Genomic DNA, 23,593 nt, shown 5'->3' on the forward strand with positions numbered 1-23,593 from the left:
CTGCTTGTGGCATCAAAGACAAAAGACTGTAACTTAGATACAAGTGCATTTCTGAATCCTCTTGCTGACAATGGTCAGAAAGTGCCACCTAAAAAGATGCATTACTGTAAAAAAAAAAAAAAAAAGAGGCAATTTTTTTCTTGTCATACTGAAAATGAGCAAGGAAAGACTCAAAAGAACAAATTTCTGCAGTTCTGAAAATGAATTCTCTGACCACCCAGAGAAAGGTGAGGCTGTTCCTAGGAATTGTTGGCTACTGATGTAAGTGGATTTCAAACGTTTCACTTGCTGCAAAGCCATAAACAAAGCTAACTTATAGTAATAGCAAGGATTCAGTACAATTTGATGACACATGGATGAAGGCCTTCCAGGATTTGAGAGAAAGATTATGTAATACACCCACAAATGGAATGCCCAAATATGTTTAAGAGTTCTACCTTTTTCCATCATGAAAAGAGTGAGTGTGCCCCTTCAGATTTGACTCCAAACCATTGGGGGGGGGGGGGGGCATGAGAACCATCGAAGATCTACCTACTGTGATTGCACTAACAAGAGCTTGCTGCTTGCAGATAAAATGAAAGTGACAATGTATACAGATAGCCAGTATAGATTTAGAGTGTTACATGATTTTGAACAGTTGTAGTCATAAAGGGGTTTTATTACATCCTCTGGTACTACATCAAGTACAGTACCTACAGTTTTGATGTGTTGGAAGCAATACAACAATCAAAAAAAATTAGGGTAGTCGAATGTGCTGCCCATAAGGCTGGTTATGTTATGGTCCTGTTGGGAAACAAATATGCTGACCATGTAGCGAGATACTGCACACTTGAAAATGCATCTGTAAGATTAAATGAGCAGATTGTGATTCAAGAAACAGAACAGAATTATTCAAGTGAAAGTTCTGCTGAAAGCACAGAACATGTAAATTGTTTCTTATTGGACCCAATACAGACTTGAGTAAATTGAGGGATCTCCAGGAGAAACTATTGGAGGATGAGAAACGAAGATGGGAAATGTTAGGTTTTAAAATGGAGTTACCCAGCCATATGAATCACTTCTAAATACAGATATGTTCTTCCTGACCGTGTGCTATATTCAATGGCCTGTTATTTACATGGCCAGACTCATGCAGTAAGGGACTTACTGAACAAAACTTACAGAACGGACTGGTTCAATTGAAAAAAATTCAGAAATGTTAAAGAAGATCTGTGCCAAAGATGTGTGATTTGTCAGAGAAATATCTGCAAAAGGGAACTGTGGTTCTTACAATTCACATTGGCAAATCAGAGGGCCAATTCGCAAGACTCCGGGCTGACTTGTTTGAGATGCCAATTTAGAATGGCTTTAAATATATTCTTTTGATCATCTGTTTTCTAAACTGGTTGAGGCCTATCCTACCTGGAGAGCTAACAGTTACCAAACTATTATTAAGGGAATCGTTACGGTTTGGCTTGCCATCCTCCATTGAGACAGACCGTTGAGCTCACTATAAAAATGAGATTCTTAAATTGATTTGAACAGCTGTCCAGATTGATCAAATGTTTCATTGTAGTCATTGTCCTCAATCACGTGGGATAGTGGAGAAGATGAAGGGGCAATCAAACATGTGTGGGAGCCCCGCAGTGGATCCATGCCGCATACATGAGGAGAGTGAAGATGATAGATAAATAAGTGGTGACGACAACCAATAATGTACAAGGTCAAAATCAAATTCACAGCGTAGTTCCGGGGCAGGGGGGTAAAGACATTTTTTAAACTGGTGAAGTTGCTGATAAAGGAGAAGATCCTGGTAATGGTGCTAGTGGCCAGTTTCAAATTGAGGATCAGATTGAAGAGCTGCTGCAACGTCACGAGTGGCAGCATTAAGAAATAGTCTCTGATCTAGCTAGTGAAAAGCTTCCAGTGAGACATTTGAGTATAGAGAACCCCCAGAGGAAGAAAGGAATTTGCAGTAAGTCAACTTGCTGAACAGATCTAAGCACAAGTTCATCATTGAGTGAAGAAGTCTCAGCAGTAGTCACAAGTGAAGATGCAAGGGTTGTAACAACCATGGTCTTGAAAAGAAATTGTGAAAGAAAGCGCTAGGAGAATGAAAAGTTAGAATTGATTAAGAAAGAACTAGAAGTAGTTTAAATCGATTCAGAGAACAGCAAGAGTGAATAGCCTGTTGCCAAAAAAAACAGCTAGAAAGAGAATTCCAAACAGAATGTATGCTTCACCTACGTGGGTGTATCTTGCGTCTGTGTCTGAAGAACAGCCAGGTACAGAGATCTACAGTCCAATAAACGGTTGCCAATTAAACAACTCCTGACAGTGGTGAAATAATTTTGAGGTCGCAAAGAATCCAGATGAAGACATTGAGTTTTGAGATTATGAGCTAAAAAAGAGAAATTGACTTTGAAGTTAGATTTTTTTTTTTTTTAAGAATGAAGGTCTATTATTTTGGGGGAGAAAAAAAAAACGAGAGCAGCTTGAAGATTGATTTTACAAATTCCACACACTTCATTTTTGTTTTTGGTCTTAACAGAAATGGCATACATCAAATGCTGTGAAACAGTTAGCATGAGCTCATTGATAATGATACTAATAGTCTTATTTGGCTTACTTTTGTGCTTTATTTCTCTAGTAGAATAATTCTCCAGAGGTTGAACTACAATACATAATAAGGCTGAGTCTTATACACTGATACATACTTTAGTCAGAGGATTTAATGGTGAAATGTATACACAAATGTTGGTTGAATATATGTTGATGGTTACAAGTTGGTGATTACTTTTCTCCCTTCTTCTACAGGTAAAGGTGCAACATATCTACAGCTACCCAACTCTTATTTAGTATATTTAATAAGTAGGAATTTTTATTGCAATACCTATTGGATTTCAATGTTTCACTGAAGGATCTTCCCGTTTCTGGAGAAGCTGGGAATATGGTGACGTAGGGTGTATGAATACAGTTGCACAAACTAACAACACTACACAGACTAAATGGAAGTGTGTGTGTGTGTAGTCTGAGTAAAGAAGAGCAAGAATTTGTTAAGGAACGTAATGAGAGGAGAATGAAAATGTTGAGAGATTACAAGGATGAAAAGAAAAATCAGTGAGCATATTAAGGCAAAGAATTTCGGTTTTTGAATTTGTATCTAATATTAAGAATGGAACATTAGAGAAAGGGTGAATTGTGTATGGTACACCATGTACCTACAGGAGTTAGGCCCATAGAATTTGTGAGTGAGAGTGTGAAAGGAGTTATGTTGTTAGTGGTGATCTTCTGCTTCACGAGGACCAAATATTAAGAGTAATGTATTAGGTGTTCGGTAAAGATACTTATTTCAACCTACCTCGTAATAGAGTGGATTCTTCCTATTTGGCTTTAGTATTTCCTAGAGTTTGTCATGTGAATGGAATGAATGATGCTGTTGGTTTGAAGAAAGTGAAGCCTGGTTTGCACAGAAAGCATCAGAAGTATTAGGAGCTATGATTCCTTCCACAGGAATGATGTAGAAATTAGGGGATTTACTGCGCATGTTAATAGGCTTGTTTCTAATACAGCCAGAGCGCTAATGCAGATTAATAATCAGTTAATTGCTATGCACGCAATGATAATGCAAAACTGCTTAGTGCTAGATCGCCTTCTTGAGAAGAAAGGTGGTGTTTGCAGGGTTTGAAGGTACGAAGATGCTTTACCTTCATTCCCGATAACAATAGGATTATTAATGCCTATATCTGCCACATCACAAATATTTTTCTTGAAGTCTAAGCTTTGGAAGAAATGGTGAGTTGGAAGCCGTAGGTTGCTTGGTAAGTAAAATAGGAAAGGTGTTTAGTATGGTTAGTGAATGGATTGATAGTTTGCGAGGTGCTAGGTTTTGGACAATAGTAACACTAATATATTTTTTTTAATTGTTATAAGTTCAGAATAGTGCTGATTGCATATATCAATTGCCAATATAACCCTGTAATTATTTAACTAATTAGTGCAATTGTCCAGTTTCTCTTGTTCACATTTTCGGAGTTGATGTTTCTAAATTGTGGGTGTGAAGAGAAGAGAAAACAGAACTAAACTAAGATTGAGGATACCAGAGAATCAACTGAAACAGTTGGAGGAATTGAATCACAAGAAGCAGACAGCAATGCAGACTGTGTTATAACTATGTTATAACCGTTTGATTAATCTATAATCACTAAATATCGCACAAATATTCTGAGGGTGGAATTTGTTAGTGTTTTTTGTGTTGTTTATATTTTTGTGCATTATTAGCAAAGTGTAGAACGTAGATTCACTTTTGAATTTACATATACTCACTGACATGATGCTATTGCATTGGAAACAAATTTGCTATGTCTTGTCAAAGTGTGTTTTTCTGCCTTCTGTTAAGTAGACCTCAATGTCATCTTATTCAAAATGGATGTCAACTCCTGCATGTTGACTGTTCATTATTTCTGCAGCACGCATTTAACACAGAGTCTTATCTGTTCAATTACTTTTAAGTTGTTCTTGCTTGTCTTGAAGATAACTTTCCAACACGAGCATAGTAATGTTGCATTTTCAAGGTCCTTCTGCTAGTTAGTCCTGCCATCTTCGGATTACATTTGCATCGATTGGGCAGAATCAATATTCCTGTGGTGGGATAGTGCTTAGATTGTAAAGCAACATGATGTTTTATAGAACTGTATTCTGATTTGCTCAAAGTGCAATCTTGCTTGCACCATGATTTTGCAGAAACTAATTATTTTTAATGCAGGAAAACTATGCATAAACACCAGATGTGTGACGTGAGCCAAAGCTTTCCTGAATACTTTCTGATGCTACTAGGGATGCCATCTGCTTTACTATTGATTTTGCTGCTCACTTAGGACTTAGACTTTTTCTGATTTGCCAGTGTCAGACGGCCATCATCCTTCTCACAATAGGCCTACTCCTCTGGCAGAAATGATGCCCAAATTCAACCAGTCTGGCTGCATTTTCGTGCAGGTCTTTAACTCAATAACAACATTCTGAAGTTAGATAGCAGTACAGTAATTTTAGCGTAAGTGGCAATAGGGTCCTCTAGGGCAGAAGAATGCCATGTGGGCACTGGCCATGTAATTTTGGGGGAGATAGTATAGATGACGGAGGTTTCTTAAATAACTTCAATCCGACTCAATTTTAGTTGTTTAATCTTGTACTCCTTTACCATACAATTTTAGAAGTAGAGGGACTCATTTAGAATGGTTACATGCTGAAAAAGAGCTCAGGATGAGTTCCTTAACAACTCATTTGCTGGTGAGGAAAAACCCCTACAAAGAAGTCTTGACAGAGTGAGCAATATGACTGCATCCTTTTCTAGGGATGCAAAAGGGATAGTATAATTTTATGTTCACAAGGAACATGGGACATTTGGAGCATATACAGGAGGAGCACAGCCTTTTGTGTATTAGGGTTATAGGATGAAGACTTGTGCTTTCCCCCTGCTCTATCCGGGTATGTCTTCACACATAGTAAATGCCCAAATATGAGTATACAATCAAGGGCCTGACAATACAGACCACAACTTCCAAGTGCCTTGCTTTAAGGACAATACTTCAGATTTATTTAGAATGTGTAATTTTATAGATTGATAATCTTCCTGATTCTGATCAGTGTGTTTTATTTTGGAGACTATTTATGGCCCTCGTTCTAGCACACAATGCTCTCATACTGGGAACTTTTCTAAAGTACGCTTTAAAAGTAGGTGTGCCTTTTTGACAAACAAATGCTATACAAAAACACTCACTTTTTGTGGAAACGCCTGCAAATAAATGAACACTTTGTGAAGATTAAAGCAGAAATATAGTTATTAGTAATTAATAGATGCAGGATATAACAAGGGTCAAATTACCTAAATACAGATGTACCCAACACAAGATCTCAATTGTTGATTGTCTGGGCCTTACATCACTTGGAATCAGTTCTACAACGACTTTGAAGAAACACATGTAAGAGAATAGACATTTTCTGTAGGACATGTAGTCACAACAGTTCTCAAAACCACAGATGACCCCATCCAAATGTGTTTGGCTGGCCTAGTGGGCCAGCTTCAAAGGGTCAGTATGTGGGCTCATGTTTTTTGGTCCAGTGGGCGGTGGCAAGAACAAAAAGAAAACAACCGATACACTGTTCTTTTCAAGCCAGCCCATCTGGTAGAGCTAGAGCGCCCGAAGAGCCAGTCCAACATAGTCATCAAACAAATATGTTAGAAAGCCTACGTTTGTGATTGTTAGAACTGCAGGTCTTATTTAAAAAATATATATATTTTTTTTCTCTACAGTGAATAGCCCCTTTATTCTTCCACCCAAATTACGGTGACCCAATTTTGAGACGCAAAAACTGGAACAGGCCAGACATAAAGGTAGGACTAAAGCCTCAAGTCTTACTTATTTCTATTCTATATACCTGTCCCATGTTTTGCATAGCCTTGTAAATTTGGGTGTGTGTTGTGTATATATATATATATATATATATTCACTGAAAAAACATAGGTTTCAAGGACATTATAGTTAGAAATTAGCATTTACAAAACCACAGAAATGCACTGAAAAAAACATAGGTTTCAGGGACATTATAGTCAGTTGGACATTTTACTCTTACAAAACTAGAGAAATTTGTCCGTTATAGTTAGTTGAGCTATCTATAACTCGCACCCCCGCAATGCACTGCTGATGACTTCACATATCACATCATTCATGATATGGTCAGTGACATACATCACGGATGACATCACTGAACTGCCGAATTTCTCAGGTTTTGTACGAGTGAATGTCAAAGGTTTTTCAAATGCGAATTTCTATTTTCCTGCAGAGTTAGGACATGTGCAGAAAGAGGAAGAAACGTACATAAAGAAGCAAAAGAAATGCTGAAAGACGCAGCAGAAGACCAGAAAGACGAAGAAAGGTGCAGAAAGAAGCAAGAGATATGCACAAAAAACCAAAAGAGGTGCAGAAAGAGGCCTTGTTGCAAACTCATCCTGTGCCCACAAAGTATTTCTGACTGGTACTTGTGGTTACTGACTGACTCCAACTAACCAGGCCCGGAGTCAGTGCTATCCTGAAAGACACTTAGAATACAGTGAAAACACCTACATACACTAGGGTATACTATGTGTTGGGGTACACCTGTGATTGAACGACCTCCCATGTAAGGCCCTGTTGCATAACAGGGCAGGGGGATTTAAACTATCCCCAAGTCAGAGGTGCAGAAATAGGAAAGAGGGAAACAGAAATTAGCAAAAGACGTGCAGAAAGAGGTAAGAGAATTGCTGAAAGAAGCAACAGAGGAGTAGAAAGAAGCAAGAGAAGTGCAGAAAGAGACAAGTGAGGTGCAGAAAGAAGCAAGAGCAGTACAGAAAGAACCAACAGAGGTGCAAAAAGAGGTAAGAGATGTGCAAAACGAAGGAAGAGAAGTTCAGAAAGAGACAAGTGAGGTGTAGAAAAAGACAAGTGAGGTGCAGAAAGAAGCAAGAGCAGTGCAGAAAGAAGAAAAAGGTGCAGAAAGAAGCAAAAATTGTGGAGAAATAGGGAAGAGGGGGCAGAGAAAGGCAAGAGGGTTACATAAATTTGCAAAAGAGATGCAGAAACAAGCAAGAGAAGGGCAGAAAGAGAGGCAAGACAATTGCTGAAAGAAGCAAAAGAGGTGTAGAAAGAAGCAACAGAAGTGCAGAAAGAGGCAACAGAGGTGCAGAAAGAGGAAAGAAGTGCTGAAAGAAGCAACAGAGGAGTAGAAAGAAGCAAGAGAAGTGCAGAAAGTGACAAGTGAGGTGCATAAAGAAGCAAGAGCAGTGCAGAAAGTGACAAGTGAGGTGCATAAAGAAGCAAGAGCAGTGCAGAAAGAGGTAAGAGATGTGCAAAAAGAAGGAAGAGAAGTTCAGAAAGAGGCAAGTGAGGTGTAGAAACAGACAAGTGAGGTGCAGAAAGAAGCAAGAGCAGTGCAGAAAGAAGAAAAAGGTGCAGAAAGAAGCAAATGTTGTGGAGAAATAGGGAAGAGGGCGCAGAAAAAGGCAAGAGGGTTACATAAATTTGCAAAAGAGGTGCAGAAACAAGCAAGAGAAGTGCAGAAAGAGGCAAGTGAGGTGCAGAAAGAAGCAAGAGTAGTGCAGAATGAACCAACAGAGGTGCAAAAAAAGGCAAGAGAGGTGCAGAAATAGGCAAGAGAAGTGCACAAAGAGGCAAGAGAATTGCTGAAAGAAGCAAGAGAGGTGCAGAAAGAAGAGAGAAAAGTGCAGAAAGAGGCAAGTACGATGAAAAAACAGGCAGGAAAGGTAGAGAAAGAGGGAAGATGAGTGCAGAAAGACAACAGGGCTGTAGAAACAAGCAAATGATGTGCAGAAAGAGGCAACAGACGTGCAGAAAGAGGGACGAAAAGTGCAGAAAAAGGCAAAAGAGGTACATAAAGAGACAACTGGGGTGCAGAAAGAAGCAAGACAGGTGCAGAAAGAAGCAACAGGGGTGCGGAAATAGGCAAGAGAAGTGCAGAAAGGAGCAAGTGAGGTGCAGAAAGAGCCAAAAGAAGTGCAAAATGGGGCAAGGGAGGTGCAAAAACAGGTAAGAGAAATGCACAAAGAGGCAAGAGAATTGCTGAAAGAAGCAGCAGAGGTGTAGAAAGAAGCACGAAAAGTGCAGAAAGAGGCAAGTGAGATGCAGAAACAGACAGGAAAGGTACAGAAAAAGGGAAGACGAGTGCAGAAAGACAACAGGAGTGCAGAAAGAAGCAAAAGAAGCAACAGACGTGCAGAGAGAAGACAACTTCATAAAAAAGGCAAGAAACTTGCAGAAAGAGGCAAAAGAGGTACATAAAGAGACAACAGGGGTGCAGAAAGAAGCAAATGAGGTGCAGGAAGAGGCAACAGATGTGCCTAAAGAGGGAAGAGAGGTGCAGAAAAAGTCAAGAAAGTGCAGAAAGATGCAAAAGAGGTACATAAAGAGACAACAGGGGTGCAGAAAGAAGCAAGACAGGTGAGACAGGTGGAAAATGAAGCATGGAAAGTGCAGAATGAACCAAAAGTGGTGCAGAAAGAGGCGAGAGAAGTGTAGAAAGGAACAAGTGAGGTGCAGAAAGAGCCAACAGAGGTACAAAAAGAGGCAAGAGAGGTGCAGAAACAGCCAAGAGAAGTGCACAAAGAGGCAAGAGAATTGCTGAAAGAAGCAACAGAGGTGTAAAGGAAGCAAGATAAGTGCAGAAAAAGGCAAGTGAGATGCAAAAACAGGCAGGAAAGGTACAGAAAAAGGGAAGACGAGTGCAGAAAGATAACAGGGGTGCAGAAAGAAGCAAATGAGGTGCAGAAAGAGGCACCAGACGTGCAGAAAGAGGGAAGACGGGTGCAAAAAAGGCAAGAAAAATGCAGAAAGAGACAAAAGAGGTACATAAAGAGACAACAGGGGTGTAGAAAGAAGCAAGACAGGTGCAGAAAGAAGCAGGACAGGTGCAGAAAGAAGCATGGAGAGTGCAAAATGAAGCAACAGGGGTACAGAAATAGGCAAGAGGAGTATAGAAAGGAGCAAGCGAGGAGAAGAAACAGGCAAGAGAGGTGCACAAACAGGCAAGAGGTGCACAAACAGGCAAGAGAGGTGCACAAACAGGCAAGAGAATTGCTGAAAGAAGCAACAGAGGTGTAGAAAGAAGCAAGAAAAGTGCTGAAAGAGGCAAGAAAAGTGCAGAAAGAGGCATTAGAGATGCAAAAACAGGAAGGAAAGTTACAGAACGAGGGAAGACATGTGCAGAAAGAGACAAAGGTGCAGAAAGAAGCAAATGAGGTGCAGAAAAAGGCAACAGAAGTGCAGAAAGAGCGAAGAGGGGTACAGAAAGTACAAGAGATTTGCAGAATGAGGTCAAGAGAAGTGCAGAAAAAGATTGAAACATGCAGAAAGAAGCAACAGAAATGCAGAAAGAGGCAAGAGAGGCGCAGAGGGAAGCAAGAGTGGCTTGCACACCATTAGTACCAATTTAACACCCACATTTAGCAATAAGTAACAGGTGACCATTCTAGGTTTGCAAAGGGCCTTTCACCACGCTGTATTTTTTAAAACGTTTGACCCATTTCAGCTAGAAACAAGGGCTTGTTTGTTCAAATCTGCCGATTAGAGTGCAGATGATGAATTATGTGACTAATGCAGAAAATGTATAATTGTGCAAAAGTCGGTGGAGCCAAACAGTCACATAATTCCAGTGGCCCTGCTCATACCTCTGTCTAGGTCCACAAGTGCTCCTTGGTGATTCCATCTTTTTTAGTCTCACTGAGTTCATAGCTGAGCTTCTATGGAAACGAGGAAGACTAAACCTGAGGTTTCCACTATACAACACAGACTGCCATACCACATAATTACTCTCCATAACACATTTTGCCACTCTACATAATTTCTATACACTAAATACCACATACTTTCTTTCCACATAATTTCACAGCACAGCATACCACATAATTCCACTACACACAACGTAAATCCACTCCAAAAACATGAGTAAAAAACGTTTGCATTTACAACGCCAATAGCTCTAATTCTCGCAAATGCAAAACCTATTACACTGCAAACACTTCTTTAACTAGTAGTCGTGTTTGCAGAGTGGTGGAGAAAGGGTGCTGGGCCTCCAACCAGTGCTCAGGAATTCCGGTTCTTAGGGCTAACGGGAGGTGACAGTAAGTCTTCTTGGCCCCCAAAGTCCCTCAGGAGTAAACTGGACTTCATCCCCATCCCGTAGTCTGCCAGGAGGCGCATTTGCAGAATGGTGGAGAAAGGGGGGCATGGCCTCCGAAGACGTTTTAGCAATCCCACTGTGTGGGACTTATTGGAGGTAACAAGAGGGGTAGTTGGCCCCCCAAGGACATCCTTGGGGGCCAACTACACCTCCTATTACCTCCAGTAAGTCTCACACAGCAGCATTGCTAAGTTCGAAGAGCAGGCCACACCCCCTTTATCCACCACTCTACAAATGCGCTCCCTGGCACACTCTTGATGGGGATTGAAGTCCCCTTCGCTAGTCGGGGTCCTTTAGGGGCCAACTAGCCTACCTCTTACCTCTAAGTAAGCTCCACACAGTGGGATTGCGGAGAGTCGGACAAAGACCACACCCCCTTTCTCCACCACTCTGCAAACGCGCCCCCCTGGCGCATTCTAAGTTGGGGGATTAAATCCCCTTGAATTCTGAGGGTCCCTGGGGGCCAACTAGCCCACCCGGTACCTCCAGTAAGCGCCACAGAGCTGCGTTTCAGAGAGGTGATCCGAGGCAACGCCCCTTTTTAAACCACTCTGCAAGCGCGGCTTCTGGCGCACTGCTGCTCGGAGGATTAAGTCCACTTGTGTCATGTGGCCCTCCGGACACAAGAGGACCTCATCGCCCCACTAGCAGTGCACTAGAAGCCACGTTTGCAGAGTGGTGTAAAATGGAGCGTTGCCTCGGACCACCTCTCTGCAACACAGCTCTGTGGCACTTACTGGAGGTACCTGGTGGGCTAGTTGGCCCCAGGGACCCTCAGGATGAAAGAGGACTTAATCCCCCAATTTACAACGCGCTAGGGGGTGTGTTTGCACACTTGTTATATCAGGCCCCGCCCCCTCCCTGCACCACTGTGCAAAAGCGCCCCCTGGCACGTTGTAAGTTGGGGAATTAAGTCCCCTTGAATCCTGAGGGTCACTGTGGGCCAAGTAGCCCACCAGGTACCTCCAGTAACCTCCACAGAGCTGCGTTAAAGAGAGGTGCTCCGAGGCCAAGCCCCTTTTTACACCACGCCGCTAACGCGGCTTCTGGCACACTGCTGCTCGGAGGATGAAGTCCACTTGTGTCCTGAGGTCCTCATAACACAAGAGGACCTCTCTGCGGAAGAGGGGGCCAGAAGGGGCCACATGGCCCCACAACCGGGCCACTTCTGGCCCTGGGGACACAATCTCCGGGGGCCTGGCCTCTTTGATGAGGACCGTGGGGGAACCCCAATGCCCCCAGGGTCCCGCTGACTCCCCGCCTCCTGCGGGAGCCGTCATTGCTTTTGAGCATGGGGAGCTGCTAACATGCAGCGCCGCTTGCTCAAAAGCAATCCTGCTTTGCTTCCTTTTTGCACAATGCCCCGGGGAGGTGGCGGTCCTGGGGCTGCGGGGGGACGCATGCCCCCGCACCACATTAATGTAGCCCCACGGAGGTGGCAGTCCCTGGGGCTGAGGGGCCCCCACCACATAATTAAGCATGCCCCCGGGACCTGGCACACCCAGGGGCTTAAATACAATGAATCTTGGCCGGATTCGCGACCCCAGCGTGAATTCGGACGCTTTTTGTTTTGTAATGCTTTTTTAGGTCCTGGGGATCCTGGTGGGACCCCCTGAGCAGGCCTAGGGGGTCAGGGTGTTTGTACCCTGCCCCCTTTTCTTGATTTTCAACCTTTTTTCCACTCTTTTCTTGGGACTCATTTTTTGGAAAATTTCGTCAAACTGCACCAAAGATATTGGCAAATCAAAAAAACGCTTTTCCTATGGAAACTAGGTCCTAACTATGACTACCTACTGGCGACCGCCAGTAGGATATAGATAGATAGATAGATAGATATATACACACACACACACACACCTACACACATAGCAACAGAAATTATACAGAAGTAGTGTGGGCCATTAGATGTCGCACTGGTGTACTATTGAATTATTGAATGTTTAGTCTATGCTAAACTTTATACGACTCCACTGCTTAGAAGTCACAAACAGTCCAAAACCAACAATAACAAATGAAAAGGACCATATCATTATACAATCAATATAGCTCAATCAACAGCATTAAGACAAGTTCCTTACAATGCTATATCCATAATTCACGTCCAATTACATTCCTCTAGAGTCTTATACGTGGGTTCAAATCCACTTTTCCAAGTTTTTTTTACAATTGCACATCAGCCCAGCCAACGCGTTTCGTCCAAAAAGGACTTCGTCAGGGTTGGGTTATTCTTCCATTTCTAATGTTTCATTGTATGAGGGAATGACAAAAAGCAAATGTCCGGAAAAAGTTCTAGATAATATGTCAGGTGGTATAATACCCCCTATTAAATCTCTCTTGTCAGAGTTGATAGACTATCTTCAAAAAAGGGCTGGAATCTCGTGATATGGACTATACCCTCTGACGAGAGAGATTGAATAGAGGGTACTATACCACCCGACATATCTTGAACTTTTTCCAGACATCTGCTGATTGACATTTCCTCATACTTCGAAATATTAGGAATTGCAGAATAATCTAACCCTGATGAAGTCCTTTTTGGACGAAACGCTTTGGCTGGGCGGATGTGCAATTGTAAAAAAAACTTCAATAAAGTGGATTTGGACACCTTCAACAACTGCCAACAGTCCTGTGCTGGGGTGACTGGGGCAGGCAAAGCCCCCAAGGAGATCGCGCTCAAGCCGCCGCCGGAGGACTTCAATTCCCGGCAGGCAGTGGGGCGCGTGCGACGCTCGGCACAACCAAGCGCCCGGAGGCGCTCAAAAAGACAGAGGCACCTCCCGCAGCGCGGGACACCTTCAACAACTGCCAACAGTCCTGTCCTGGGGTGACTGGGGCAGGCAAAGCCCCCAAGGAGATCGCGCTCAAGCCGCCGCCGCCGGAGGACTTCAACTCCCGGCAGGCAGTGGGGCACGTGCGACGCTCGGCACAACCAAGCGCCCGGAGGCGCTCAAAAAGACCGAGGCACCTCCCACAGCGTGGGACACCTTCAACAACTGCCAACAGTCCTGTGCTGGGGTGACTGGGGCAGGCAAAGCCCCCAAGGAGATCGCGCTCAAGCCGCCGCCGGAGGACTTCAATTCCCGGCAGGCAGTGGGGCGCGTGCGACGCTCGGCACAACCAAGCGCCCGGAGGCGCTCAAAAAGACCGAGGCACCTCCCGCAGCGCGGGACACCTTCAACAACTGCCAACAGTCCTGTGCTGGGGTGACTGGGGCAGGCAAAGCCCCCAAGGAGATCGCGCTCAAGCCGCCGCCGCCGCCGGAGGACTTCAATTCCCGGCAGGCAGTGGGGCGCGTGCGACGCTCGGCACAACCAAGCGCCCGGAGGCGCTCAAAAAGACCGAGGCACCTCCCGCAGCGCGGGACACCTTCAACAACTGCCAACAGTCCTGTGCTGGGGTGACTGGGGCAGGCAAAGCCCCCAAGGAGATCGCGCTCAAGCCACCGCCGCCGGAGGACTTCAATTCCCGGCAGGCAGTGGGGCGCGTGCGACGCTCGGCACAACCAAGCGCCCGGAGGCGCTCAAAAAGACCGAGGCACCTCACGCAGCGCGGGACGCGCGCGGGCGTGCCCGGGCCAAGGGCGGGCCCGTCCCGCGCCCGTCAAAGACCGGAAGAGGCAGGGCAGGGACATCCCCCTAACATCTGGATCCTGAGGACTCCGCACCAAGGATTAAAAGGTACTGTGGGGAAAAGGGGAATATCTAAACTGAAAGAATACAAAAGACGCTTTCTGGCGCTACCCTTTCCTGTAGAACCTGAGTGTCGGAGAAGTATTTACTTGGATAGACCTTAGCAACCCTTCTGCATAAGCAATGGGTAAGAGAAAAACTATGGAAGGTGGAGCCCAGCCGTCCCACCCTAAGAAGGGGAAAAAAGCAAAAAAGGTCACGCTTCCTGGTTCTAACTGCACCCTGACAAGAATTGAATCAATCGTCAGCGAATGTGAGGAAATCCTGACAGGAAATCCAAGTACTTACCAGGCGCAAAATCTCGACCCTGACCCACTTGCAGATGTTTTAAAACAACAGCGAGGGAAAGTGATCCCAGCTATTTTTAACAAAAAGTCCCCATATATTCCCCCAGTCTGTGAAGTACACAAACCACCACCAGATAGTTCTACCAAACTGGTCCAGTCAGAGCCATCTAAGGAGTCCAATCTACCCAGTGCTACTCTAGAATCCCCCGTCCATGAAATACAGGAGAACATAGGGGGGATAACTATCAACTGTGTTAATAGATTTGCTGTTTTAGAAGGGGAATCAGGAGATGCTTTAGAAGTGATTGCTCAAACAATTGAGAGGGGTGTTAAGGCAAAGGAGCCAAATGCTGATGTCTGTGAGGGCTGCCCGAAATGTTTAATCCTTAATAGAGCTCTCTTAAAAAAACTAGATAAATTAGAGAGGGATATGCTCTCTATAAAAAAAATGCTGGAAAAATTATCCCAGAAGGGTAACACTGATAGGGTAAAATCCTCACAAATCAGTACACCTGTAATGGTCTCAACACCATGTACCCCAACTGACCCTTTAATCCCTGGTAAACAACTAGATGTAGGGCTCATAGAGAAAGGGCTTTTGCACCAAAAATCTCATGTTAGGGACTCATCAGCTGGACAGCATACTCTTAGCTCCAGGTCATATGCTGAAACTATAAAAACACGGGGCATAGCACATGGCAACAGATCTGCACATCCAGGTACACAACCTCGCAAGGTTACTAGTACAGTTGGCAATGGGGTGCCTAGGGCTGCCCTAAACACCCCCCTGTTAGATAATGCTAAAAGAAACTCCAAAGCAATAGTATACATGACTGGGGTCCCAAAACTCAACCCGAACTCTATGTATGAATCCAGAGAATCTATCCAAAATAAAGTGATCCATTGGCTCCGTCATGTCAGGGGATGTAGATCTATTATAAGGGAGGATCTGATTTTTGTCAGAAGACTCATTTCATAGTTCGCACACAGATTGTATAGAAATACAACTGTGTGATGAAGCATTGGCAGAGAACTTGGTGGCCCTTGAGTTTCGGACTTGTCCCCCTAAACAATCCAACATACAGATTAGATCCTTGCCCTCATGGTCTACAGCGGGGGATTATGATCTCTCGGATCTAAATAAAGTAGACTGACTATCTAAAGTAAATGAAAGTACCCCTACGGAATCTTTTCCTAATATAGATGCTCTGGAAAATACCCGTAACACAACCAATTATCTCCCTAGCTCGCCTCCTGGTGACCTTCTGAACCAGGAGAACAGGGAGCTAAACAAGGGAGGGGAAGGAGACCCAGAGGTGATCCAGTTGCTCTCCTGGAACATTGCAGGCCTCAAAAAGAAATTGGCCATTCCAGAATGGAATAAATTCATTGATAACTATGAGGTCTGTATTTTCCAGGAGACATGGAGCACAACAGGACTGCATAAAACGGGGTACTCCACTTTTTTCATCCCTGCAGTAAGTCAAGGGAAGGGATGCCCCTCGGGGGGTCTCCATATATGGGTAAAGATATCACTGAATTGGGATATCACTGCTCATTCTACCAACTCTGAAGATATCTTACATCTATCCTTGAAAGGACCCTTGAATGGCAATAGAGTAGAGCTGTTCAATGTATATGCAAGAGGGTCCCCGGGGGCTAAACATTCGGCCACGATAGCATCTTTAGAACTGGCCTTATCAAACATAGCCCCTCGATCAAATATAATTGTGGGAGGTGACTTGAACTGCATGTACGAACCATTAAGTGAGGAAGATCTAGTAGGGTCTAACGAACAAGATCTGAAACACTCTATTCCAGCATTGACCTTAAGACCAATTAAGAGATGGTCAGCTAGGGCATTACAAATTAATGCTCTAACATTGGAATATAACCTCTGTGCATTAAATGGTAGAACACCCTCGGATCCTGATGGGGCCATGACCTTTAACAGACTAAATGGCCCCTCGCGCATTGACTACATCCTTCTGGACATAACATTATGGGGGAATGTGGTAGATATGGAGGTTAAGCAGATGCCGGACAGTGACCATAACCCTCTCTGTTTGGAAATTAAATGGGACTGTAAGAGGAAGTCAAACGACCTCTTCCTCACCAAAGAAGTAGTCCCAACAAACTCCAACCGTAGGTTAAAATGGGAAAAGGTGGCTTGCCAAGAGAACATCCTGACCAATATAGGTAACCTGATTAAATTAAAGAGTGCGGAATTAACAACGCTCCTTACTGTGCAGGATAAAGGAGTTGAAACAGATTTAAGTGGAGTCTATGGGGAATTAATACTAAATATAAGTTCATATTTTAAGGTTAAAGCTTCCAGAGGTCACAAAAATAAACCAGCTAAAAGTGGTAATTTATGGTTTACAGCCAACTGCAGAGAAAAGCGAAAGGCTATCTCATTGGCTCTCCTGAAAAAAGATTCCACAGCAGTAAGGATGGCCAGAAAAGATTACAATAGAACCATCGATCTAGCTAAACGTGTTTGGGAGGAAGACCACTGGCAGGAACTAAAAAAAGCGGCCTATGAAAAGGATTCTACGCTATTTTGGGACTTAATAAAAGGCGAAAAGAGCCCGTCCCAAATCATATAACTGAACAGCAATGGCATTCCCATTTTTTACATCTCTATTGCTGTGAGGCTGTTACAGAGCAGACACTAGATGAAGAACCAGTATTAGAATCTGAGTATATACCCCTTAACGCAGTAGACCCTTTTACACTAACAGAGGTCCAAATGGCCATTAATAATATAGCGCCTGGGAAGGCTGCTGGCCCGGATGGCCTGCCAGGTGACTTACTCCTACATGAACCCACCTTATGGGCTAATTTCATCCTTCTTTTGATGAACCTTCTTGTCCAGGGCCACCCAGTCCCCGAGTCATGGAAAGGGGCAGAAGTGGTTACAATATACAAGAAGGGGGCCAAAGAGGACCCTGCCAACTACAGACCGATAAGTCTGATTGATGTAATTCAGAAGGTGGTTGGCAGGGTCTTTCCAGAATGGTGTCCTGGCTAGAGGAGGGAAATATTTTAACACACTCACAAGCAGGGTTCAGACGTAAGGTGGGAACAATGGACCAGGTTTTCAGATTTGCTGCAACATACTGGAAAACCGTTTCCATCGGGAAAGGCTCGTTATATCTGGCCTTCATAGATCTCAAAACCGCCTTCGATCTTGTGCCCCGTGCCAAACTGTGGGAAGTGCTCCGGGCTATGGGTCTCCCACAATATCTCCTGGAGCTGATAAAAAGACTACATGAGGGCACTTACGCAAGAATAAGATGGGGAGATCAGGGCGAACTGACCGGGAGGATACCAGTGAACAGGGGGGTCCGTCAGGGCTGTGCGATGGCCCCAACTCTTTTCTCTCTCTTTATAAATGGGGTGGCAGACCATTTGAGAGAGATGCCAGCCGATGCCCCAGTCCTGGCGGGAGAAAAAACACTGACCCTCCTTTTCGCGGACGACACCCTCCTGATGTCCAAACCCCCCTCTGGCCTCCAGAAACTCCTAGACAGGTTCCATCTGTTCTGCGAAGAACGAGGCTTAACCATCAACACAACCAAAACCAAACTGATGGTACTATCCCGGACAAAAAAACCTAGAAAGATCAACGTCACCCTTAACGGAACCATGCTTGAGGAGGTGGATGCTTTTGACTATCTAGGAGTAAGGGTCAATCAAAGAATGAAATGGGACACCCATGTAGCCAAAATGCTTTTAAACCTCAAAAGAGTGTCAGGGGCCATCTCAAGAGATCATCGAGCATCCTACAGCAGACCCATTGCCCCCGCTTTAGCTGTTTACGATGGGAAGGCTCTGGCTGCTGCAGTATATGGGTCTGAACTATGGGGTTTTGATAAGACTGCAGACCTAGTAAAAGCAGAGAACAAGTTTCTAAGAGATCTAGTTGGCCTTCCACTGTCTACCCCTTTAAAACCACTCCTACACGACATGGGGCGGCGATCCATTAAAGACATAGTTTATATTCGCCCATTGTTGTACTGGGTGCGTCTAAGAAGGACACCAGAGTTGGCAAGCTATGCTGCAGTACTCGAACTAATTAATTTGAATGGATCAAAGGAAATTGTATGGCTGAACAAACTGAAGGAGTTGGTTAACAATCTAGGGCTGAGCCAAGTGTGGCTATCCCAGTCCCCCCCACCGAAAGAAACAGTCAAGAAAATGTATTGGGGTTGGGTGCAAGGCAAGGATCTAAAAGACACTAGGTGGGGCACTTTAACTGACCAGTTTCTAGAACATAAACCGGAGAAGAAGCTGGAACCTTTTTTAGACTTCATTAAAACACCTAGTGATAGAACCCTCTACCTAAAACTGAGGTATGGGACACTCCCGCTGAACGAATTCACCAGATTCTGGGAATCTTCCGTGTACCACCAAGCTTCTTGCCCAGGATGTACCAATCCCACCGAGTCCCTAGCACACTTCCTGTTTGCTTGCAGTGCATATAGGGGAGCCGGAAAGAAATGGCTGAAACCTGTATGCAGAGAACTATGAGTGAGACATTGCATGATGGCCCTTCGGATTTTGAGAACAGACACAACCTCTATGATGGTCATCTGTGGATTAGCAAAGTACTTGAGAAGAGCCTGGCAGATTCGTTCAAAACTTATCCAGCTGAAAATGAGCTAGTAAACAACGACTAATTAATCTGGTTGATTAAGGGAAGCCTTTCACTGCATTTTATGTCTTATGGTTTTTTTAACTGTATATATTCACTCTGAATTTTTAATATTTTATAAATGAAATTGTACTTACTTTTATGATAAACTTCTTATCGAATAAAGTACTACAAACAAACGGATTTGAACACATGTACAAGACTCCAGAGGAACGTAATTGGACGTGAACTGCAGATGTAGCATTGCATGGAACTTTTCCTAATGCTTTTGATTGAGCCATATTGATTGCACAATAATACGCTCCATTTATTATTGTTGACATACACACATATATATACATTACATAACATTCGCTATGGCAGGACCTCCACTTTGCGCCCCTCCTACTCTCCTCCCCAATCTCCTCTGCTGGGAGGACGCAGCAGGCCTCTTTGTGTGCTGTCTGACCAAAATAGATAAATTACTTTAATTATTTCAGAGGCAATTGTGAAAGGGAAGCATACCTTTCAATTTTGACCTGCCCTTTCTCCCAAAAACCATGGCATGTATTTAAAACTAAGAAAAGTGTCGGAACAATGGGACAGTCCTGTGAAAACCTGGAATGTCCTGGGAAATCCAGGACATTTGGTCACCGTAGTCCAAACCCTGAAATTTCACTTTACATGTTTTATTTTTGCGTTTTATATGCTTGGGCATTGTGACATCTTACTTGAGGACCAGTAACATTACACAAGGCCAGATTTATTTTAGACATGTAGAGATTAAGAGTTTTCCCCAGTATCACAGGGTGTTGAGCCAACGCCGAGATTCGAACCTGATTGCCCAGTTCCAAAATCAGCAGCTCTGGCCGTACATTGTGGCCTTTTAGACCTTGTGATGTCTACAGTTCTGCCAGTGTGCCATGTCGGGGACCAGCCGACCCAATAAAGAATTAGGTTTAGTGTGATACTTGCAGATTTACATCCATCCCACACAAAATGTACCACAATACAGCTGCCCACTAGTCCCAAGGCATACCTTGCAAAGGACAGATCAAGCATCTACATGCCATTTAGCCAACACTACATTTCATGTTATGTGTTTTAGTCTCAACTCGTAATGCTAAAAGCCAGACTGCACACAGGATTGCCACTGTTCCAAAAGAAAAACATTACCATTTCTTCAAGGTTTTAGAGTCTGCAAACTCGTGGATCACGAAGGCAGTTCTGTTCCTATTGTGAAGCGCTCTGACACCTTCGGGGAAAGTCCGTGCTATATAAAAACGCATCAATAAATAAATAAATACATTTGCTATTTAAAGTATGCATGGGGAGAAGGGGCGGGATACCGGCTGTATGCGATTTTCAAACTTTATGTATCGGCTGGGTCGGACATTAAATTACCGACCATGCCCGTAGAAAAACGGCCAGGAGCAACACTAACTACAAACCCGTGTACGCAGCCTGCCGCAGATGAAAAATACAATACAAAGTTGACCCAATGAACTTTCTAACACAGAACTTGACAACTGGTATCTTGCCTACTGACACCTACCACATGAAGCCTGGTGGTCGCTGGTCTGTCAGGCACTTTGCATCACTGCCAGTTGTTTTCACTTCAAAGAAAAGAACGTGGGCAGTTTACAATAAGAGTGACAACTGCCTCCTCAGGTCTGCGACGAGTAACTCTATGTGCTGAGGCTGTCAATGAAGCGCCTTGCCATACCCTGTCTTCTCTCTCCTGTTTGTCCCTCCCTCCTTTCCAACTAACTCCTCAGTAGCCTGCCAGAGGTTTGAAGCTGCGCGGGTCTATACTATATAATAACGCAATCCTCCCGGGAAGAGCGGCACCAGTGGCGGGACGATACGAATTTACCACTTCCTATTAGAGGAAGGTTTCTTAGCAACGACGGCGTCGCACGTGACTAATACGTTCAGTCCTAACTCTGTACGTCATGTGCGTCGTGATTCATCCACTGCGCTTGAGCTACCTAGAATCTGTTACCGGGAAATATCCATTACCCAGTCGAGTCGTGAGGTGCTCTTGGAGCAATTGGGTCCAGAGACGCTCCTGCTGACAGCATGCTTACTGAAGGCGTTCAACTACGCGAACTAACTTGCCAACTCAGTGTGAACCCTTTACAGATCGTTTTCCGTGCTTTCCATTTTTCTGGCAATACAACCAGAGGAGGGTGCTTACTGTGTCTGTGCCCCTATTTTTTTCTTTTTACTTTTAGAAAAACTGTTTCGTACATTTCGCTAAAAGACAACCGTCCGAGGTGGTTAATTCCGACTAAATGCCTCAGCCGTAGTCTGAGGCATCTCCTGTGCTGTGAAACTGAGGGAGCTGCAGACAGCTAAACAAAGTCTTATTGCCAGGGTGCCTGCTTCACTGAAAGAAATGTTAATGTGTACAGCTGTTCAATGTGCAAATGTCAAGGGTGTATGGAAGCCGGTATTAGATTTAATTGATGAAATCACTTGAGCCTTCCTGATGACACCCATTTTTTTGTAATATATTGTAAGGAATCTGCCAGCTCAGCTATGAAGTGTGTGCTTTTAAAAGACGGTTATAAAAAAAAATTGCAGTATGTTCAGTCTAGGCATTAAAGGTGTTACTAAAATCTATATTTTGGAAGCTCTTTTATTTTTATAATACCTTATTAGGTCAAGCCTAGGTAGCACATGCGTTGTCTTTGAGACTTGCTGTATTTACTCTGTGGGCCCATTGCCTTTTTATTCGTCTCTTCGATTGTTGTTCAAAAATTCTTACTAGGGGTTACTGCTTCATCTTTGTCCTTTCTTTTTGTATTTGGTTTCCTCCCACAGAGCTATCTATGCCCAGTTAATGTTAACATTACGCTTCTATGTTTATGTGTTCATTTGGGGGACTATTTTTTTTCTTTTATTCCTGCTCAAGTCACTGTTTGCCCATCTTTGGCGTTTCAGCTTCGGTGGCTGTCACTTCATCTCCCGGTCCCGTTCAAATGGTGAGATGAAATGTAAGGCACTTCAAATGCTGATTACAAAGGTGCCTCTTTAATTTTCTCTGAATTCGAAGTGCGACTTCCCCCCCCCCCTGCTTTGGTGCTATTTGCTTTAGCAAGCCTCGCTCACCTGATCTTCAGCAGCTCACCCTTGCAGCACAGTTAAGGGCAAGGCTTGTTGTGCACTTTGTAGCACCCTATCTTATACCATGTGTAACACAAATTTGAACAAGCATTTGCAATGCAATAGGTCTCGCATTTGCGAGAGTTTAAGCTATATGGTATTGTAAATGACAGTGCCTTTTAAATCTTTTGATAATCTATACTACTATTATAAAGAGAGAACTTGCACCTTATGGCAAGGTAAACTCGGAAACCACAGCGCCAATTTACACACCCGATACATCTATGAAAATGTCAGGGTGTGTAGATGGACATAGGCGACATTAAATTTAAAAAAACGTAAATTAAAAAAATTAAAATTTGTATACAAAGTAGTCCCCTAAAACAAGCGCCGGCCGTGACGTAGCGCTGATCGCGACCTACACGTAACGTAATGACGATATGCGGGGAGGAGCGGTGACTTGCGGCGAGGAGTGGACTTGCGGCGAGGAGTGGCGGCTCAGGTATGATGATATGCGGGGAGGAGCGATGACTTGCGGCGAGGAGTGGACTTGCGGCGAGGAGTGGCGGCTCAGGTGAGGAAGAGGCGGGCGGGAGGCGCGAGGCGGTAGGCGGTATGGCCAATGTCGCAGCGGGCGGGAGGCTCAAGGCTGAAGGCGGGAAGCGGTATGGCCAATGTCGGGGTGGGAGGCGGGAGGGATGCGGTCTAGGCAATGTCGGGGGGGGGCACAGAGGCTAAAAATGCTTCCCCCAGCCCCCTTCTGCCCCGGGCAAAGCCGGGGCGGGCTGCTAGTTAACACATAAAAGGCATTGAAATTTACAATGCCAATAGCTCAAACTCTTGTAAATGCAAGACCTATTTCACTTCAAAGAAGCAGCCGCCATTGTCCCGGGCTGCTTTGAAAGTGAACGCGTGCATGACGCGCTGAATGGTGTGGTAAAACATGTTGTGCCTGCAGTAGGAGAAACTCACTAAAGAAAATAGTGCTTACAGACTACATATGACATGCGGTATAACAACAGAAGTAATAAGCAGGTACTCTGCTACAGAGTACTGGCACTTCTATTTTTCCATTTCAAGCACTGCGCACAGGTGGTATTGGCAGTGGTTGAGGGGCTCTGCTCTCAGGAGGTGGAGCACAGCTGTTACGTGGCCTCCAA

The 23,593-nt window shown here is 44.2% G+C and overlaps 1 protein-coding gene across 1 annotated transcript in view; it reads right to left on the reverse strand.

The window, feature by feature from the left end:
- CNTLN (centlein) overlaps nt 1-21,213 on the reverse strand; it is a 1,560,264-nt gene extending 1,539,051 nt beyond the window's left edge. The window contains exon 1 of the mRNA XM_086961469.1: nt 20,878-21,213. The gene's annotated coding sequence lies outside the window, so the exon portion shown is untranslated. The remainder of the gene's footprint in view (nt 1-20,877) is intronic.
- Between the last annotated feature and the right edge of the window lie 2,380 nt (nt 21,214-23,593).

The sequence above is a fragment of the Lissotriton vulgaris genome, chromosome 3_1 (genome assembly GCF_964263255.1).
Source record: "Lissotriton vulgaris chromosome 3_1, aLisVul1.2, whole genome shotgun sequence".
NCBI classification, from domain to species: Eukaryota; Metazoa; Chordata; class Amphibia; order Caudata; family Salamandridae; genus Lissotriton; species Lissotriton vulgaris.